General features: G+C 49.4%; 1 pseudogene; it reads left to right on the forward strand.

Moving 5' to 3' along the window:
- Positions 1-225: 225 nt before the first annotated feature.
- Positions 226-17,870, forward strand: LOC129356105 (adipocyte plasma membrane-associated protein-like; annotated as a pseudogene).
- The last annotated feature ends 119 nt before the right edge of the window (positions 17,871-17,989 follow it).

The following is a 17,989-nucleotide window of genomic DNA, read 5'->3' on the forward strand; positions in this document are numbered from 1 at the left end:
CCATCCACCTGTCCTCCACCTGATGTCCTCTTGTCCTCCTCCTGTCCCCCACATGTCCTCCACCTGACCTCCTGTCCTCCACCTGACCTCCACCTGTCGTCCACCTGTCCTCCTGTCCTCCTCTTGTCCTCCACCTGTCCTCCTGTCCTCCTCTTGTCCTCCACCTGTCCTCCTCTTGTCCTCCACCTGTCCTCCTCCTGTCCTCCTCTTGTCCTCCACCTGTCCTCCACATGTCGTCCTCCTGTCCTCCTCTTGTCCTCCACCTGTCGTCCTCCTGTCCTCTACCTGTCCTCCACCTGTCCTCCTCTTGTCCTCCACCTGTCCTCCTTTTGTCCTCCTCCTGTCCCCCACCATCCACCTGTCCTCCACCTGATGTCCTCTTGTCCTCCTCCTGTCCCCCAAATGTCCTCCTCTTGTCCTCCACCTGTCCTCCTTTTGTCCTCCTCCTGTCCCCCACCATCCACCTGTCCTCCACCTGATGTCCTCTTGTCCTCCTCCTGTCCCCCACATGTCCTCCACCTGTCCACCTGACCTCCTGTCCTCCACCTGACCTCCACCTGTCCTCCTGTCCTCCTCTTGACCTCCACCTGTCCTCCACCTGTCCTCCTCTTGTCCTCCACCTGTCCTCCTCTTGTCCTCCACCTGTCCTCCTGTCCAGCTCCTACAGTGGGAAGGTCTTCCGGGTCACTCTGCTGTCTCTGGGCGGTTTCTTGATTCTTCTTCTTCTCATCATCTTCTTCATCCTGGAGTCTCCCATTCATCCAGAGGCCTTCAGGTGAGTCAGTCTGGATCGGGTCAGAACCAGATCAAACCCTCTTTAACCCCCTTGTTTCCATGGCGGCCTGTGGCGCCCCCTGCTGGCTGCAGCTTGAAGGAGCCGCCCCAGATGAAGGGCTGCTGGGAGCCCAACCTGCGGCTCCGGGAGGCCCGGCGGCTCTACGAGGACCAGCTTCTGGGTCCAGAGTCCATCGTCAACATGGGAGGTCAGCTGCTTCACTTCTGGTTCCCGACCAGAACCAGAACCAGAACCAGAACCAGAACCAGTCTGTTTTTCTCTCCGCAGATGTTTTCTTCACTGGAACAGCTGACGGCAAAATCCTCAAGCTGATTGGACAGAGAATCGTTACCTTGGCAACGCTCGGCAGGCCGCCGTGTGGTGAGAACTGGTTCTGACTGGTTCTGATTGGTTCTGACTGGTTCTGACTGGTTCTGATTGGTTCTGACTGGTTCTGACTGGTTCTGACTGGTTCTGACTGGTTCTGATTGGTTCTGACTGGTTCTGACTGGTTCTGATTGGTTCTGACTGGTTCTGACTGGTTCTGACTGGTTCTGATTGGTTCTGACTGGTTCTGACTGGTTCTGATTGGTTCTGACTGGTTCTGACTGGTTCTGACTGGTTCTGACTGGTTCTGACTGGTTCTGATTGGTTCTGACTGGTTCTGACTGGTTCTGATTGGTTCTGACTGGTTCTGACTGGTTCTGATTGGTTCTGACTGGTTCTGACTGGTTCTGACTGGTTCTGACTGGTTCTGATTGGTTCTGACTGGTTCTGACTGGTTCTGACTGGTTCTGACTGGTTCTGACTGGTTCTGACTGGTTCTGATTGGTTCTGACTGGTTCTGATAGGTTCTGACTGGTTCTGATTGGTTCTGACTGGTTCTGACTGGTTCTGACTGGTTCTGACTGGTTCTGATAGGTTCTGACTGGTTCTGACTGGTTCTGATTGGTTCTGACTGGTTCTGACTGGTTCTGATTGGTTCTGACTGGTTCTGACTGGTTCTGACTGGTTCTGACTGGTTCTGATTGGTTCTGACTGGTTCTGAAAGGTTCTGACTGGTTCTGACTGGTTCTGACTGGTTCTGACTGGTTCTGACTGGTTCTGATTGGTTCTGACTGGTTCTGACTGGTTCTGACTGGTTCTGATAGGTTCTGACTGGTTCTGATAGGTTCTGACTGGTTCTGACTGGTTCTGACTGGTTCTGATTGGTTCTGACTGGTTCTGACTGGTTCTGACTGGTTCTGATTGGTTCTGACTGGTTCTGACTGGTTCTGACTGGTTCTGACTGGTTCTGATTGGTTCTGACTGGTTCTGACTGGTTCTGACTGGTTCTGATTGGTTCTGACTGGTTCTGACTGGTTCTGACTGGTTCTGATTGGTTCTGACTGGTTCTGACTGGTTCTGACTGGTTCTGATAGGTTCTGACTGGTTCTGATTGGTTCTGACTGGTTCTGACTGGTTCTGACTGGTTCTGATTGGTTCTGACTGGTTCTGACTGGTTCTGACTGGTTCTGATTGGTTCTGACTGGTTCTGACTGGTTCTGACTGGTTCTGACTGGTTCTGATTGGTTCTGACTGGTTCTGAAAGGTTCTGACTGGTTCTGACTGGTTCTGACTGGTTCTGACTGGTTCTGACTGGGTCTGACTGGTTCTGATTGGTTCTGACTGACTGGTTCTGACTGGTTCTGACTGGTTCTGATTGGTTCTGACTGGTTCTGACTGGTTCTGACTGGTTCTGACTGGTTCTGATTGGTTCTGACTGGTTCTGACTGGTTCTGACTGGTTCTGATTGGTTCTGACTGGTTCTGACTGGTTCTGACTGGTTCTGACTGGTTCTGAAAGGTTCTGATTGGTTCTGACTGGTTCTGACTGGTTCTGATTGGTTCTGACTGGTTCTGACTGGTTCTGACTGGGTCTGACTGGTTCTGATTGGTTCTGACTGGTTCTGACTGGTTCTGACTGGTTCTGACTGGTTCTGATTGGTTCTGACTGGTTCTGACTGGTTCTGACTGGTTCTGATTGGTTCTGACTGGTTCTGATTGGTTCTGACTGGTTCTGATTGGTTCTGACTGGGTCTGATTGGTTCTGACTGGGTCTGACTGGTTCTGATTGGTTCTGACTGGTTCTGACTGGTTCTGACTGGTTCTGATAGGTTCTGACTGGTTCTGACTGGGTCTGACTGGTTCTGACTGGTTCTGATAGGTTCTAACTGGTTCTGACTGGTTCTGATTGGTTCTGACTGGTTCTGATTGGTTCTGACTGGTTCTGATTGGTTCTGACTGGTTCTGACTGGTTCTGACTGGTTCTGATTGGTTCTGATTGGTTCTGACTGGTTCTGACTGGTTCTGATTGGTTCTGACTGGTTCTGATTGGTTCTGACTGGTTCTGATTGGTTCTGACTGGGTCTGATTGGTTCTGACTGGTTCTGACTGGTTCTGATTGGTTCTGACTGGTTCTGATTGGTTCTGACTGGTTCTGATTGGTTCTGACTGGGTCTGATTGGTTCTGACTGGGTCTGACTGGTTCTGATTGGTTCTGACTGGTTCTGACTGGTTCTGACTGGTTCTGATTTGTTCTGACTGGTTCTGACTGGTTCTGATTGGTTCTGACTGGTTCTGACTGGTTCTGACTGGTTCTGACTGGTTCTGACTGGTTCTGATTGGTTCTGACTGGTTCTGACTGGGTCTGACTGGTTCTGATTGGTTCTGATTGGTTCTGACTGGTTCTGATTGGTTCTGACTGGTTCTGATAGGTTCTGACTGGTTCTGACTGGTTCTGACTGGTTCTGACTGGTTCTGATAGGTTCTGACTGGTTCTGACTGGTTCTGACTGGTTCTGATTGGTTCTGACTGGTTCTGATTGGTTCTGACTGGTTCTGATAGGTTCTGACTGGTTCTGACTGGTTCTGATTGGTTCTGACTGGTTCTGATTGGTTCTGACTGGTTCTGATAGGTTCTGACTGGTTCTGACTGGTTCTGACTGGTTCTGACTGGTTCTGACTGGGTCTGACTGGTTCTGACTGGTTCTGATTGGTTCTGACTGGTTCTGATAGGTTCTGACTGGTTCTGATAGGTTCTGACTGGTTCTGACTGGTTCTGACTGGTTCTGATTGGTTCTGACTGGTTCTGATTGGTTCTGACTGGTTCTGACTGGTTCTGACTGGTTCTGACTGGGTCTGATTGGTTCTGACTGGTTCTGATTGGTTCTGACTGGTTCTGACTGGTTCTGATAGGTTCTGACTGGTTCTGATAGGTTCTGACTGGTTCTGACTGGTTCTGATTGGTTCTGACTGGTTCTGATTGGTTCTGACTGGGTCTGACTGGTTCTGACTGGGTCTGACTGGTTCTGATTGGTTCTGACTGGTTCTGATTGGTTCTGACTGGTTCTGACTGGTTCTGACTGGTTCTGATTGGTTCTGACTGGTTCTGACTGGTTCTGACTGGTTCTGATTGGTTCTGACTGGTTCTGACTGGTTCTGATTGGTTCTGACTGGTTCTGACTGGTTCTGATTGGTTCTGACTGGTTCTGACTGGTTCTGACTGGTTCTGATTGGTTCTGAAAGGTTCTGACTGGTTCTGACTGGTTCTGACTGGTTCTGATTGGTTCTGACTGATTCTGACTGGTTCTGACTGGTTCTGACTGGGTCTGACTGGTTCTGATTGGTTCTGACTGGTTCTGATTGGTTCTGACTGGTTCTGACTGGTTCTGACTGGTTCTGACTGGTTCTGATTGGTTCTGACTGGTTCTGACTGGTTCTGATTGGTTCTGACTGGTTCTGACTGGTTCTGATTGGTTCTGACTGGTTCTGACTGGTTCTGATTGGTTCTGACTGGTTCTGACTGGTTCTGACTGGTTCTGATTGGTTCTGACTGGTTCTGATTGGTTCTGACTGGGTCTGATTGGTTCTGACTGGTTCTGACTGGTTCTGATTGGTTCTGACTGGTTCTGATTGGTTCTGACTGGTTCTGATTGGTTCTGACTGGTTCTGACTGGTTCTGACTGGGTCTGACTGGTTCTGATTGGTTCTGACTGGTTCTGATTGGTTCTGACTGGTTCTGACTGGTTCTGATTGGTTCTGACTGGTTCTGACTGGTTCTGACTGGTTCTGACTGGTTCTGATTGGTTCTGACTGGTTCTGACTGGTTCTGATTGGTTCTGACTGGTTCTGACTGGTTCTGATTGGTTCTGACTGGTTCTGACTGGTTCTGACTGGTTCTGATTGGTTCTGATTGGTTCTGAAAGGTTCTGACTGGTTCTGACTGGTTCTGACTGGTTCTGATTGGTTCTGACTGGTTCTGACTGGTTCTGACTGGTTCTGACTGGGTCTGACTGGTTCTGATTGGTTCTGACTGGTTCTGATTGGTTCTGACTGGTTCTGACTGGTTCTGATTGGTTCTGACTGGTTCTGATTGGTTCTGACTGGTTCTGATTGGTTCTGACTGGGTCTGATTGGTTCTGACTGGGTCTGACTGGTTCTGATTGGTTCTGACTGGTTCTGACTGGTTCTGACTGGTTCTGATAGGTTCTGACTGGGTCTGACTGGTTCTGACTGGTTCTGATAGGTTCTGACTGGTTCTGACTGGTTCTGATTGGTTCTGACTGGTTCTGATTGGTTCTGACTGGTTCTGACTGGGTCTGACTGGTTCTGACTGGTTCTGATAGGTTCTGACTGGTTCTGACTGGTTCTGACTGGGTCTGACTGGTTCTGACTGGTTCTGATTGGTTCTGACTGGTTCTGATTGGTTCTGACTGGTTCTGATAGGTTCTGACTGGTTCTGATAGGTTCTGACTGGTTCTGACTGGTTCTGATTGGTTCTGACTGGTTCTGATTGGTTCTGACTGGGTCTGACTGGTTCTGATTGGTTCTGACTGGTTCTGATAGGTTCTGACTGGTTCTGACTGGGTCTGACTGGTTCTGACTGGTTCTGATAGGTTCTGACTGGTTCTGACTGGTTCTGATAGGTTCTGATAGGTTCTGACTGGTTCTGATTGGTTCTGATTGGTTCTGACTGGGTCTGACTGGTTCTGATTGGTTCTGACTGGTTCTGATTGGTTCTGACTGGTTCTGACTGGTTCTGACTGGTTCTGACTGGTTCTGATTGGTTCTGACTGGTTCTGACTGGTTCTGATTGGTTCTGACTCGTTCTGACTGGTTCTGACTGGTTCTGATTGGTTCTGACTGGTTCTGACTGGTTCTGACTGGTTCTGACTGGTTCTGATTGGTTCTGAAAGGTTCTGACTGGTTCTGACTGGTTCTGACTGGTTCTGATTGGTTCTGACTGGTTCTGACTGGTTCTGACTGGTTCTGACTGGGTCTGACTGGTTCTGATTGGTTCTGACTGGTTCTGATGGTTCTGACTGGTTCTGACTGGTTCTGATTGGTTCTGACTGGTTCTGACTGGTTCTGACTGGTTCTGATTGGTTCTGACTGGTTCTGACTGGTTCTGATTGGTTCTGACTGGTTCTGACTGGTTCTGACTGGTTCTGATTGGTTCTGACTGGTTCTGACTGGTTCTGACTGGTTCTGATTGGTTCTGACTGGTTCTGATTGGTTCTGACTGGGTCTGATTGGTTCTGACTGGGTCTGACTGGTTCTGATTGGTTCTGACTGGTTCTGACTGGTTCTGACTGGTTCTGATAGGTTCTGACTGGTTCTGACTGGGTCTGACTGGTTCTGACTGGTTCTGATAGGTTCTGACTGGTTCTGACTGGTTCTGATTGGTTCTGACTGGTTCTGATTGGTTCTGACTGGTTCTGACTGGTTCTGACTGGTTCTGACTGGTTCTGACTGGTTCTGATTGGTTCTGACTGGTTCTGACTGGTTCTGACTGGTTCTGATTGGTTCTGACTGGTTCTGACTGGTTCTGACTGGTTCTGATTGGTTCTGACTGGTTCTGACTGGTTCTGACTGGTTCTGATAGGTTCTGACTGGTTCTGATTGGTTCTGACTGGTTCTGACTGGTTCTGACTGGTTCTGATTGGTTCTGACTGGTTCTGACTGGTTCTGATTGGTTCTGACTGGTTCTGACTGGGTCTGACTGGTTCTGATTGGTTCTGACTGGTTCTGACTGGTTCTGACTGGTTCTGATTGGTTCTGACTGGTTCTGATTGGTTCTGACTGGTTCTGACTGGTTCTGACTGGTTCTGACTGGTTCTGATTGGTTCTGACTGGTTCTGACTGGTTCTGACTGGTTCTGATTGGTTCTGACTGGTTCTGACTGGTTCTGACTGGTTCTGACTGGTTCTGAAAGGTTCTGATTGGTTCTGACTGGTTCTGACTGGTTCTGATTGGTTCTGACTGGTTCTGACTGGTTCTGACTGGGTCTGACTGGTTCTGATTGGTTCTGACTGGTTCTGACTGGTTCTGACTGGTTCTGACTGGTTCTGACTGGTTCTGATTGGTTCTGACTGGTTCTGACTGGTTCTGACTGGTTCTGATTGGTTCTGACTGGTTCTGATTGGTTCTGACTGGTTCTGATTGGTTCTGACTGGGTCTGATTGGTTCTGACTGGGTCTGACTGGTTCTGATTGGTTCTGACTGGTTCTGACTGGTTCTGACTGGTTCTGATAGGTTCTGACTGGTTCTGACTGGGTCTGACTGGTTCTGACTGGTTCTGATAGGTTCTAACTGGTTCTGACTGGTTCTGATTGGTTCTGACTGGTTCTGATTGGTTCTGACTGGTTCTGATTGGTTCTGACTGGTTCTGACTGGTTCTGACTGGTTCTGATTGGTTCTGATTGGTTCTGACTGGTTCTGACTGGTTCTGATTGGTTCTGACTGGTTCTGACTGGTTCTGACTGGTTCTGATTGGTTCTGACTGGGTCTGATTGGTTCTGACTGGTTCTGACTGGTTCTGATTGGTTCTGACTGGTTCTGATTGGTTCTGACTGGTTCTGATTGGTTCTGACTGGGTCTGATTGGTTCTGACTGGGTCTGACTGGTTCTGATTGGTTCTGACTGGTTCTGACTGGTTCTGACTGGTTCTGATTTGTTCTGACTGGTTCTGACTGGTTCTGATTGGTTCTGACTGGTTCTGACTGGTTCTGACTGGTTCTGACTGGTTCTGACTGGTTCTGATTGGTTCTGACTGGTTCTGACTGGGTCTGACTGGTTCTGATTGGTTCTGATTGGTTCTGACTGGTTCTGATTGGTTCTGACTGGTTCTGATAGGTTCTGACTGGTTCTGACTGGTTCTGACTGGTTCTGACTGGTTCTGATAGGTTCTGACTGGTTCTGACTGGTTCTGACTGGTTCTGATTGGTTCTGACTGGTTCTGATTGGTTCTGACTGGTTCTGATAGGTTCTGACTGGTTCTGACTGGTTCTGATTGGTTCTGACTGGTTCTGATTGGTTCTGACTGGTTCTGATAGGTTCTGACTGGTTCTGACTGGTTCTGACTGGTTCTGACTGGTTCTGACTGGGTCTGACTGGTTCTGACTGGTTCTGATTGGTTCTGACTGGTTCTGATAGGTTCTGACTGGTTCTGATAGGTTCTGACTGGTTCTGACTGGTTCTGACTGGTTCTGATTGGTTCTGACTGGTTCTGATTGGTTCTGACTGGTTCTGACTGGTTCTGACTGGTTCTGACTGGGTCTGATTGGTTCTGACTGGTTCTGATTGGTTCTGACTGGTTCTGACTGGTTCTGATAGGTTCTGACTGGTTCTGATAGGTTCTGACTGGTTCTGACTGGTTCTGATTGGTTCTGACTGGTTCTGATTGGTTCTGACTGGGTCTGACTGGTTCTGACTGGGTCTGACTGGTTCTGATTGGTTCTGACTGGTTCTGATTGGTTCTGACTGGTTCTGACTGGTTCTGACTGGTTCTGATTGGTTCTGACTGGTTCTGACTGGTTCTGACTGGTTCTGATTGGTTCTGACTGGTTCTGACTGGTTCTGATTGGTTCTGACTGGTTCTGACTGGTTCTGATTGGTTCTGACTGGTTCTGACTGGTTCTGACTGGTTCTGATTGGTTCTGAAAGGTTCTGAAAGGTTCTGACTGGTTCTGACTGGTTCTGACTGGTTCTCATTGGTTCTGACTGATTCTGACTGGTTCTGACTGGTTCTGACTGGGTCTGACTGGTTCTGATTGGTTCTGACTGGTTCTGATTGGTTCTGACTGGTTCTGACTGGTTCTGACTGGTTCTGACTGGTTCTGATTGGTTCTGACTGGTTCTGACTGGTTCTGATTGGTTCTGACTGGTTCTGACTGGTTCTGATTGGTTCTGACTGGTTCTGACTGGTTCTGATTGGTTCTGACTGGTTCTGACTGGTTCTGACTGGTTCTGATTGGTTCTGACTGGTTCTGATTGGTTCTGACTGGGTCTGATTGGTTCTGACTGGTTCTGACTGGTTCTGATTGGTTCTGACTGGTTCTGATTGGTTCTGACTGGTTCTGATTGGTTCTGACTGGTTCTGACTGGTTCTGACTGGGTCTGACTGGTTCTGATTGGTTCTGACTGGTTCTGATTGGTTCTGACTGGTTCTGACTGGTTCTGATTGGTTCTGACTGGTTCTGACTGGTTCTGACTGGTTCTGACTGGTTCTGATTGGTTCTGACTGGTTCTGACTGGTTCTGATTGGTTCTGACTGGTTCTGACTGGTTCTGATTGGTTCTGACTGGTTCTGACTGGTTCTGACTGGTTCTGATTGGTTCTGATTGGTTCTGAAAGGTTCTGACTGGTTCTGACTGGTTCTGACTGGTTCTGATTGGTTCTGACTGGTTCTGACTGGTTCTGACTGGTTCTGACTGGGTCTGACTGGTTCTGATTGGTTCTGACTGGTTCTGATTGGTTCTGACTGGTTCTGACTGGTTCTGATTGGTTCTGACTGGTTCTGATTGGTTCTGACTGGTTCTGATTGGTTCTGACTGGGTCTGATTGGTTCTGACTGGGTCTGACTGGTTCTGATTGGTTCTGACTGGTTCTGACTGGTTCTGACTGGTTCTGATAGGTTCTGACTGGGTCTGACTGGTTCTGACTGGTTCTGATAGGTTCTGACTGGTTCTGACTGGTTCTGATTGGTTCTGACTGGTTCTGATTGGTTCTGACTGGTTCTGACTGGGTCTGACTGGTTCTGACTGGTTCTGATAGGTTCTGACTGGTTCTGACTGGTTCTGACTGGGTCTGACTGGTTCTGACTGGTTCTGATAGGTTCTGACTGGTTCTGACTGGTTCTGATAGGTTCTGATAGGTTCTGACTGGTTCTGATTGGTTCTGATTGGTTCTGACTGGGTCTGACTGGTTCTGATTGGTTCTGACTGGTTCTGATTGGTTCTGACTGGTTCTGACTGGTTCTGACTGGTTCTGACTGGTTCTGATTGGTTCTGACTGGTTCTGACTGGTTCTGATTGGTTCTGACTCGTTCTGACTGGTTCTGACTGGTTCTGATTGTTCTGACTGGTTCTGACTGGTTCTGACTGGTTCTGACTGGTTCTGATTGGTTCTGAAAGGTTCTGACTGGTTCTGACTGGTTCTGACTGGTTCTGATTGGTTCTGACTGGTTCTGACTGGTTCTGACTGGTTCTGACTGGGTCTGACTGGTTCTGATTGGTTCTGACTGGTTCTGATTGGTTCTGACTGGTTCTGACTGGTTCTGACTGGTTCTGATGGTTCTGACTGGTTCTGACTGGTTCTGACTGGTTCTGATTGGTTCTGACTGGTTCTGACTGGTTCTGATTGGTTCTGACTGGTTCTGACTGGTTCTGACTGGTTCTGATTGGTTCTGACTGGTTCTGACTGGTTCTGACTGGTTCTGATTGGTTCTGACTGGTTCTGATTGGTTCTGACTGGTCTGATTGGTTCTGACTGGGTCTGACTGGTTCTGATTGGTTCTGACTGGTTCTGACTGGTTCTGACTGGTTCTGATAGGTTCTGACTGGTTCTGACTGGGTCTGACTGGTTCTGACTGGTTCTGATAGGTTCTGACTGGTTCTGACTGGTTCTGATTGGTTCTGACTGGTTCTGATTGGTTCTGACTGGTTCTGATTGGTTCTGACTGGGTCTGATTGGTTCTGACTGGGTCTGACTGGTTCTGACTGGTTCTGACTGGTTCTGACTGGTTCTGATTGGTTCTGACTGGTTCTGATTGGTTCTGACTGGTTCTGATAGGTTCTGACTGGTTCTGACTGGGTCTGACTGGTTCTGACTGGTTCTGATAGGTTCTGACTGGTTCTGACTGGTTCTGATTGGTTCTGACTGGTTCTGATTGGTTCTGACTGTTCTGATTGGTTCTGACTGGTTCTGACTGGTTCTGATTGGTTCTGACTGGTTCTGACTGGTTCTGACTGGTTCTGATAAGTTCTGACTGGTTCTGACTGGTTCTGATTGGTTCTGACTGGTTCTGATAGGTTCTGACTGGTTCTGATTGGTTCTGACTGGTTCTGACTGGTTCTGATAGGTTCTGACTGGTTCTGACTGGTTCTGACTGGGTCTGACTGGTTCTGACTGGTTCTGATAGGTTCTGACTGGTTCTGACTGGGTCTGACTGGTTCTGACTGGTTCTGATAGGTTCTGACTGGTTCTGACTGGTTCTGATTGGTTCTGACTGGTTCTGATTGGTTCTGACTGGTTCTGACTGGTTCTGACTGGTTCTGATTGGTTCTGACTGGTTCTGACTGGGTCTGATTGGTTCTGACTGGGTCTGACTGGTTCTGATTGGTTCTGACTGGTTCTGACTGGTTCTGATTGGTTCTGACTGGTTCTGATTGGTTCTGACTGGTTCTGATTGGTTCTGACTGTTTCTGACTGGTTCTGACTGGTTCTGACTGGTTCTGACTGGGTCTGATTGGTTCTGACTGGTCTGACTGGTTCTGATAGGTTCTGACTGGTTCTGACTGGTTCTGATTGGTTCTGACTGGTTCTGACTGGTTCTGATAGGTTCTGACTGGTTCTGACAGGTTCTGACTGGGTCTGACTGGTTCTGACTGGTTCTGACTGGTTCTGAAAGGTTCTGACTGGTTCTGATAGGTTCTGACTGGTTCTGACTGGTTCTGACTGGTTCTGATTGGTTCTGACTGGTTCTGACTGGTTCTGACTGGTTCTGAAAGGTTCTGACTGGTTCTGACTGGTTCTGATTGGTTCTGACTGGTTCTGACTGGTTCTGACTGGTTCTGATTGGTTCTGACTGGTTCTGATTGGTTCTGATTGGTTCTGAAGGTTCTGACTGGTTCTGACTGGTTCTGACTGGTTCTGATTGGTTCTGACTGGTTCTGACTGGTTCTGACTGGTTCTGATAAGTTCTGACTGGTTCTGACTGGTTCTGATGGTTCTGACTGGTTCTGATAGGTTCTGACTAGTTCTGACTGGTTCTGATAGGTTCTGACTGGTTCTGAAAGGTTCTGACTGGTTCTGACTGGTTCTGATTGGTTCTGACTGGTTCTGACTGGTTCTGACTGGTTCTGATTGGTTCTGACTGGTTCTGACTGGTTCTGACTGGTTCTGATTGGTTCTGATTGGTTCTGACTGGTTCTGACTGGTTCTGATAAGTTCTGACTGGTTCTGACTGGTTCTGATTGGTTCTGACTGGTTCTGATAGGTTCTGACTAGTTCTGACTGGTTCTGACTGGTCTGACTGGTTCTGATAGGTTCTGACTGGTTCTGATAGGTTCTGACTGGTTCTGACTGGTTCTGACTGGTTCTGATTGGTTCTGACTGGTTCTGACTGGGTCTGACTGGTTCTGATTGGTTCTGAAAGGTTCTGACTGGTTCTGACTGGTCCTGACTGGTTCTGATTGGTTCTGACTGGTTCTGATAAGTTCTGACTGGTTCTGACTGGTTCTGATTGGTTCTGACTGGGTCTGACTGGTTCTGATAGGTTCTGACTGGTTCTGAAAGGTTCTGACTGGTTCTGACTGGTTCTGACTGGTTCTGATTGGTTCTGAAAGGTTCTGACTGGTTCTGACTGGTTCTGATTGGTTCTGAAAGGTTCTGACTGGTTCTGACTGGTTCTGACTGGTTCTGATTGGTTTGACTGGTTCTGACTGGTTCTGACTGGTTCTGATAAGTTCTGACTGGTTCTGACTGGTTCTGATTGGTTCTGACTGGTTCTGATAGGTTCTGACTAGTTCTGACTGGTTCTGATAGGTTCTGACTGGTTCTGAAAGGTTCTGACTGGTTCTGACTGGTTCTGACTGGTTCTGACTGGTTCTGATTGGTTCTGACTGGTTCTGACTGGTTCTGACTGGTTCTGATTGGTTCTGACTGGTTCTGACTGGTTCTGACTGGTTCTGATTGGTTCTGATTGGTTCTGACTGGTTCTGATTGGTTCTGACTGGTTCTGATAGGTTCTGACTAGTTCTGACTGGTTCTGACTGGGTCTGACTGGTTCTGATAGGTTCTGACTGGTTCTGATTGGTTCTGACTGGTTCTGATAGGTTCTGACTGGTTCTGATAGGTTCTGACTGGTTCTGACTGGTTCTGATTGGTTCTGACTGGTTCTGATTGGTTCTGACTGGGTCTGACTGGTTCTGATTGGTTCTGACTGGTTCTGATAGGTTCTGACTGGTTCTGACTGGGTCTGACTGGTTCTGACTGGTTCTGATAGGTTCTGACTGGTTCTGACTGGTTCTGATAGGTTCTGATAGGTTCTGACTGGTTCTGATTGGTTCTGATTGGTTCTGACTGGTCTGACTGGTTCTGATTGGTTCTGACTGGTTCTGATTGGTTCTGACTGGTTCTGACTGGTTCTGACTGGTTCTGACTGGTTCTGATTGGTTCTGACTGGTTCTGACTGGTTCTGATTGGTTCTGACTCGTTCTGACTGGTTCTGACTGGTTCTGATTGGTTCTGACTGGTTCTGACTGGTTCTGACTGGTTCTGACTGGTTCTGACTGGGTCTGACTGGTTCTGATTGGTTTCTGACTGGTTCTGATTGGTTCTGACTGGTTCTGACTGGTTCTGATTGGTTCTGACTGGTTCTGACTGGTTCTGACTGGTTCTGATTGGTTCTGACTGGTTCTGACTGGTTCTGATTGGTTCTGACTGGTTCTGACTGGTTCTGATAGGTTCTGACTGGGTCTGACTGGTTCTGACTGGTTCTGACAGGTTCTGACTGGGTCTGACTGGTTCTGACTGGTTCTGACAGGTTCTGATTGGTTCTGACTGGTTCTGACTGGTTCTGATTGGTTCTGACTGGTTCTGACTGGTTCTGACTGGTTCTGACTGGTTCTGATTGGTTCTGATTGGTTCTGACTGGTTCTGACTGGTTCTGATAAGTTCTGACTGGTTCTGACTGGTTCTGATTGGTTCTGACTGGTTCTGATAGGTTCTGACTAGTTCTGACTGGTTCTGACTGGGTCTGACTGGTTCTGATAGGTTCTGACTGGTTCTGATAGGTTCTGACTGGTTCTGACTGGTTCTGACTGGGTCTGACTGGTTCTGATTGGTTCTGATTGGTTCTGAAAGGTTCTGACTGGTTCTGACTGGTTCTGACTGGTTCTGATTGGTTCTGACTGGTTCTGATAAGTTCTGACTGGTTCTGACTGGTTCTGATTGGTTCTGACTGGGTCTGACTGGTTCTGATAGGTTCTGACTGGTTCTGAAAGGTTCTGACTGGTTCTGACTGGTTCTGACTGGTTCTGATTGGTTCTGAAAGGTTCTGACTGGTTCTGACTGGTTCTGATTGGTTCTGAAAGGTTCTGACTGGTTCTGACTGGTTCTGACTGGTTCTGATTGGTTCTGACTGGTTCTGACTGGTTCTGACTGGTTCTGACTGGTTCTGACTGGTTCTGATTGGTTCTGACTGGTTCTGACTGGTTCTGACTGGTTCTGACTGGTTGTGGTTCTGATAGGTTCTGACTGGTTCTGATAGGTTCTGACTGGTTCTGAAAGGTTCTGACTGGTTCTGACTGGTTCTGACTGGTTCTGATTGGTTCTGAAAGGTTCTGACTGGTTCTGACTGGTTCTGACTGGTTCTGATTGGTTCTGAAAGGTTCTGACTGGTTCTGACTGGTTCTGACTGGTTCTGATTGGTTTCTGACTGGTTCTGACTGGTTCTGACTGGTTCTGACTGGTTCTGATTGGTTCTGACTGGTTCTGACTGGTTCTGACTGGGTCTGACTGGTTCTGATAGGTTCTGACTGGTTCTGAAAGGTTCTGACTGGTTCTGACTGGTTCTGACTGGTTCTGATTGGTTCTGACTGGTTCTGATTGGTTCTGACTGGTTCTGACTGGTTCTGACTGGTTCTGACTGGTTCTGATTGGTTCTGACTGGTTCTGATTGGTTCTGACAGGTTCTGACTGGTTCTGATTGGTTCTGACAGGTTCTGATAGGTTCTGACTGGTTCTGACTGGTTCTGATTGGTTCTGACTGGTTCTGAAAGGTTCTGACTAGTTCTGACTGGTTCTGATTGTTCTGACTGGTTCTGACTGGTTCTGACTGGTTCTGATTGGTTCTGACTGGTTCTGACTGGTTCTGACTGGTTCTGACTGGTTCTGAAAGGTTCTGACTGGTTCTGACTGGGGTCTGACTGGTTCTGATAGGTTCTGACTGGTTCTGACTGGGTCTGACTGGTTCTGATTGGTTCTGACTGGTTCTGATTGGTTCTGACAGGTTCTGACTGGTTCTGACTGGTTCTGACTGGTTCTGATAGGTTCTGACTGGGTCTGACTGGGTCTGACTGGGTCTGACTGGTTCTGACTGGTTCTGACAGGTTCTGACTGGTCTGACTGGTTCTGACTGGTTCTGATTGGTTCTGATAGGTTCTGACTGGTTCTGACTGGTTCTGACTGGTTCTGATTGGTTCTGACTGGTTCTGACTGGGTCTGACTGGTTCTGATTGGTTCTGACTGGTTCTGATTGGTTCTGACAGGTTCTGACTGGTTCTGACTGGTTCTGATAGGTTCTGACTGGGTCTGACTGGTTCTGACTGGTTCTGACAGGTTCTGACTGGGTCTGACTGGTTCTGACTGGTTCTGACTGGTTCTGATTGGTTCTGATAGGTTCTGACTGGTTCTGACTGGTTCTGACTGACTCCCCATAGGACTGATGTGAAGAGAACTGCTGAACCATGTTGAACTAGGCTAACGGGTTAGCCTGAATGTGTATGCTGAACAATGCTAGATTTAGCATGTTGGACCAGGCCAAACGACCACCAGCTGTTAGCCTCAGTTAGCACGATGAACCAGGCTAGTTGTTAGCCTCAATTAGCATATTGAACAAAGCTAATAGGTTGCTAGCTGTTAGCCTGGTTCAGTATGAACTGAATAAACCTGATAGGCTAAAAGTGCCAAAATAAATTCGATTGGCTGAGCCTGGCTCCACCTCCAGACTGACCCTCTGACCCTCTGCAGGCGCCAGGGAGGACGAGCCCACCTGTGGGCGGCCCCTGGGCATCAGGGCGGGGCCTAACGGGACGCTGTTCGTAGCCGACGCCTACCTAGGTGTGTTCGAGGTCGACCCTGCCACAGGTGAGCTGTGATGGACCTTCCCCTCCTCTCGCCTCCAGGTCATGCTGACGCGTCTCCCTGCAGGTGCGGCGACCCGGCTGGTGGCGGGGGGCAAATGGTCGGGGGCAGGAAGCTGTCGTTCATCAATGACGTGGCGGTGACCCAGGACGGCAGGAAGCTGTACTTCACCGATTCCAGCAGCAGGTGCAGCGCCGGGACTACCTGCACCTCATCATGGAGGCCACGGCGGACGGACGGTACGGCCCGCCGCCTGGGTCAAAGGTCAGCTGCTGGGACCCTTCAGAATAAAAGCCTGTCCTCCTATCCGCCTCAGAGTGCTGGAGTACGACACGGAGACGCGAGAACGACAGTCGTCATGGAGAACCTGCGCTTCCCCAACGGCATCCAGCTGCTGCCGGACCAGGAGTCGGTTCTGGTGGCCGAGACCACCATGGCCCGGATCCGCAGGTGAGCCCGACGTTGACCCAGGACCACCCGGTTCAGGGGAGGTGTCCTCCTGACCGGATCTGTCTCCATCCAGGGTCCATGTGGCGGGCCTCAACAAGGGGGGCATGGACACGTTTGTGGACAACCTGCCCGGTTTCCCGGACAACATCCGGCCCAGCTCTTCCGGAGGGTACTGGGTCTCCATGGCGGCGGTCCGGCCCAACCCCGGCTTCTCCATGTTGACTTCCTGTCCCAGAGACCCTGGGTCAAAAAGCTCATCTTCAAGGTAAATGGGTCAGTTTTATGTGACCTCTGACCTACTGGAGGAGAAACTAATGAGATGCCTGAGACGGCCCAGTCAAGGCTGCGTTCACCCAGCAGATCTTGATTGTGCTGCTGCTTAAACCCGACTGCAACGTGAGGTCTGTGTGACCGAAGAGGAACGTAAATTTACGGCAGTAAAGATGGCCGCCATATTGCTCTGTTTGGGGCAGTAAAGGCCGCCGTATTGCTCTGTTTGGGGCAGTAAAGATGGCCGCCGTATTGCTCTGTTTGGGGCAGTAAAGATGGCCGCCGTATTGCTCTGTTTGGGGCAGTAAAGATGGCCGCCGTATTGCTCTGTTTGGGGCAGTAAAGATGGCCGCCGTATTGCTCTGTTTGGGGCAGTAAAGATGGCCGCCGTAGCGCTCTAGGTAAACGCAGCCTCAGGCAGCAGCAGTTCTCCAGGTCAAAGGTCATGTTGTCTTCGATGTCTCGGTTTCCACCCTGCAGCTGTTCAGCCAGGACGTCCTCATGAAGGCCGTCCCTCGCTACAGCCTGGTGGCCGAGATCCAAGATGGCGGCGTCTGTAGGCGGAGCTTCCACGACCCCAACGGCCTGGTGGCCGCATACGTCAGCGAGGCCCACGAGCATCATGGGAAACTCTACATCGGATCCTTCCGCTCGCCATACATCGCCGTGCTGGACCTGCAGGGACTGTAGAACTGGGTCCGGCTTCACACCCTGCTGGTTCTGATGCCCGGTCCTTTTGGATCAGAACTTGGGGACTTTAATAGCTGCTGTTGGCAGCTGAGGGTCCAGTTGGGCCCGGTTCTGGTTCTGTTGCTCCATCATTTCATGTCAGACTGAATTTTCCTGTGTTGCTGCTCTGCTGTTGCACCGGCCCGGTTCTGGTCCCATACCCGGACCCGGTTCCGTACCCTGACCCGGTTCTGGTACCATACCCGGACCCGGTTCCGTACCTTGACCCGGTTCTGGTACCATACCGGACCCGGTTCTGGTACCATACCCCCGCCTTGACCCGGTTCTGGTACCATACCCGGACCCGGTTCTGGTCCCATACCCGGACCCGGTTCCGTACCTTGACCCGGTTCTGGTTC

Source organism: Poeciliopsis prolifica, unplaced genomic scaffold, assembly GCF_027474105.1.
Source record: "Poeciliopsis prolifica strain line A6 unplaced genomic scaffold, Auburn_PproV2 SCAFFOLD156, whole genome shotgun sequence".
NCBI lineage: Eukaryota > Metazoa > Chordata > Actinopteri > Cyprinodontiformes > Poeciliidae > Poeciliopsis > Poeciliopsis prolifica.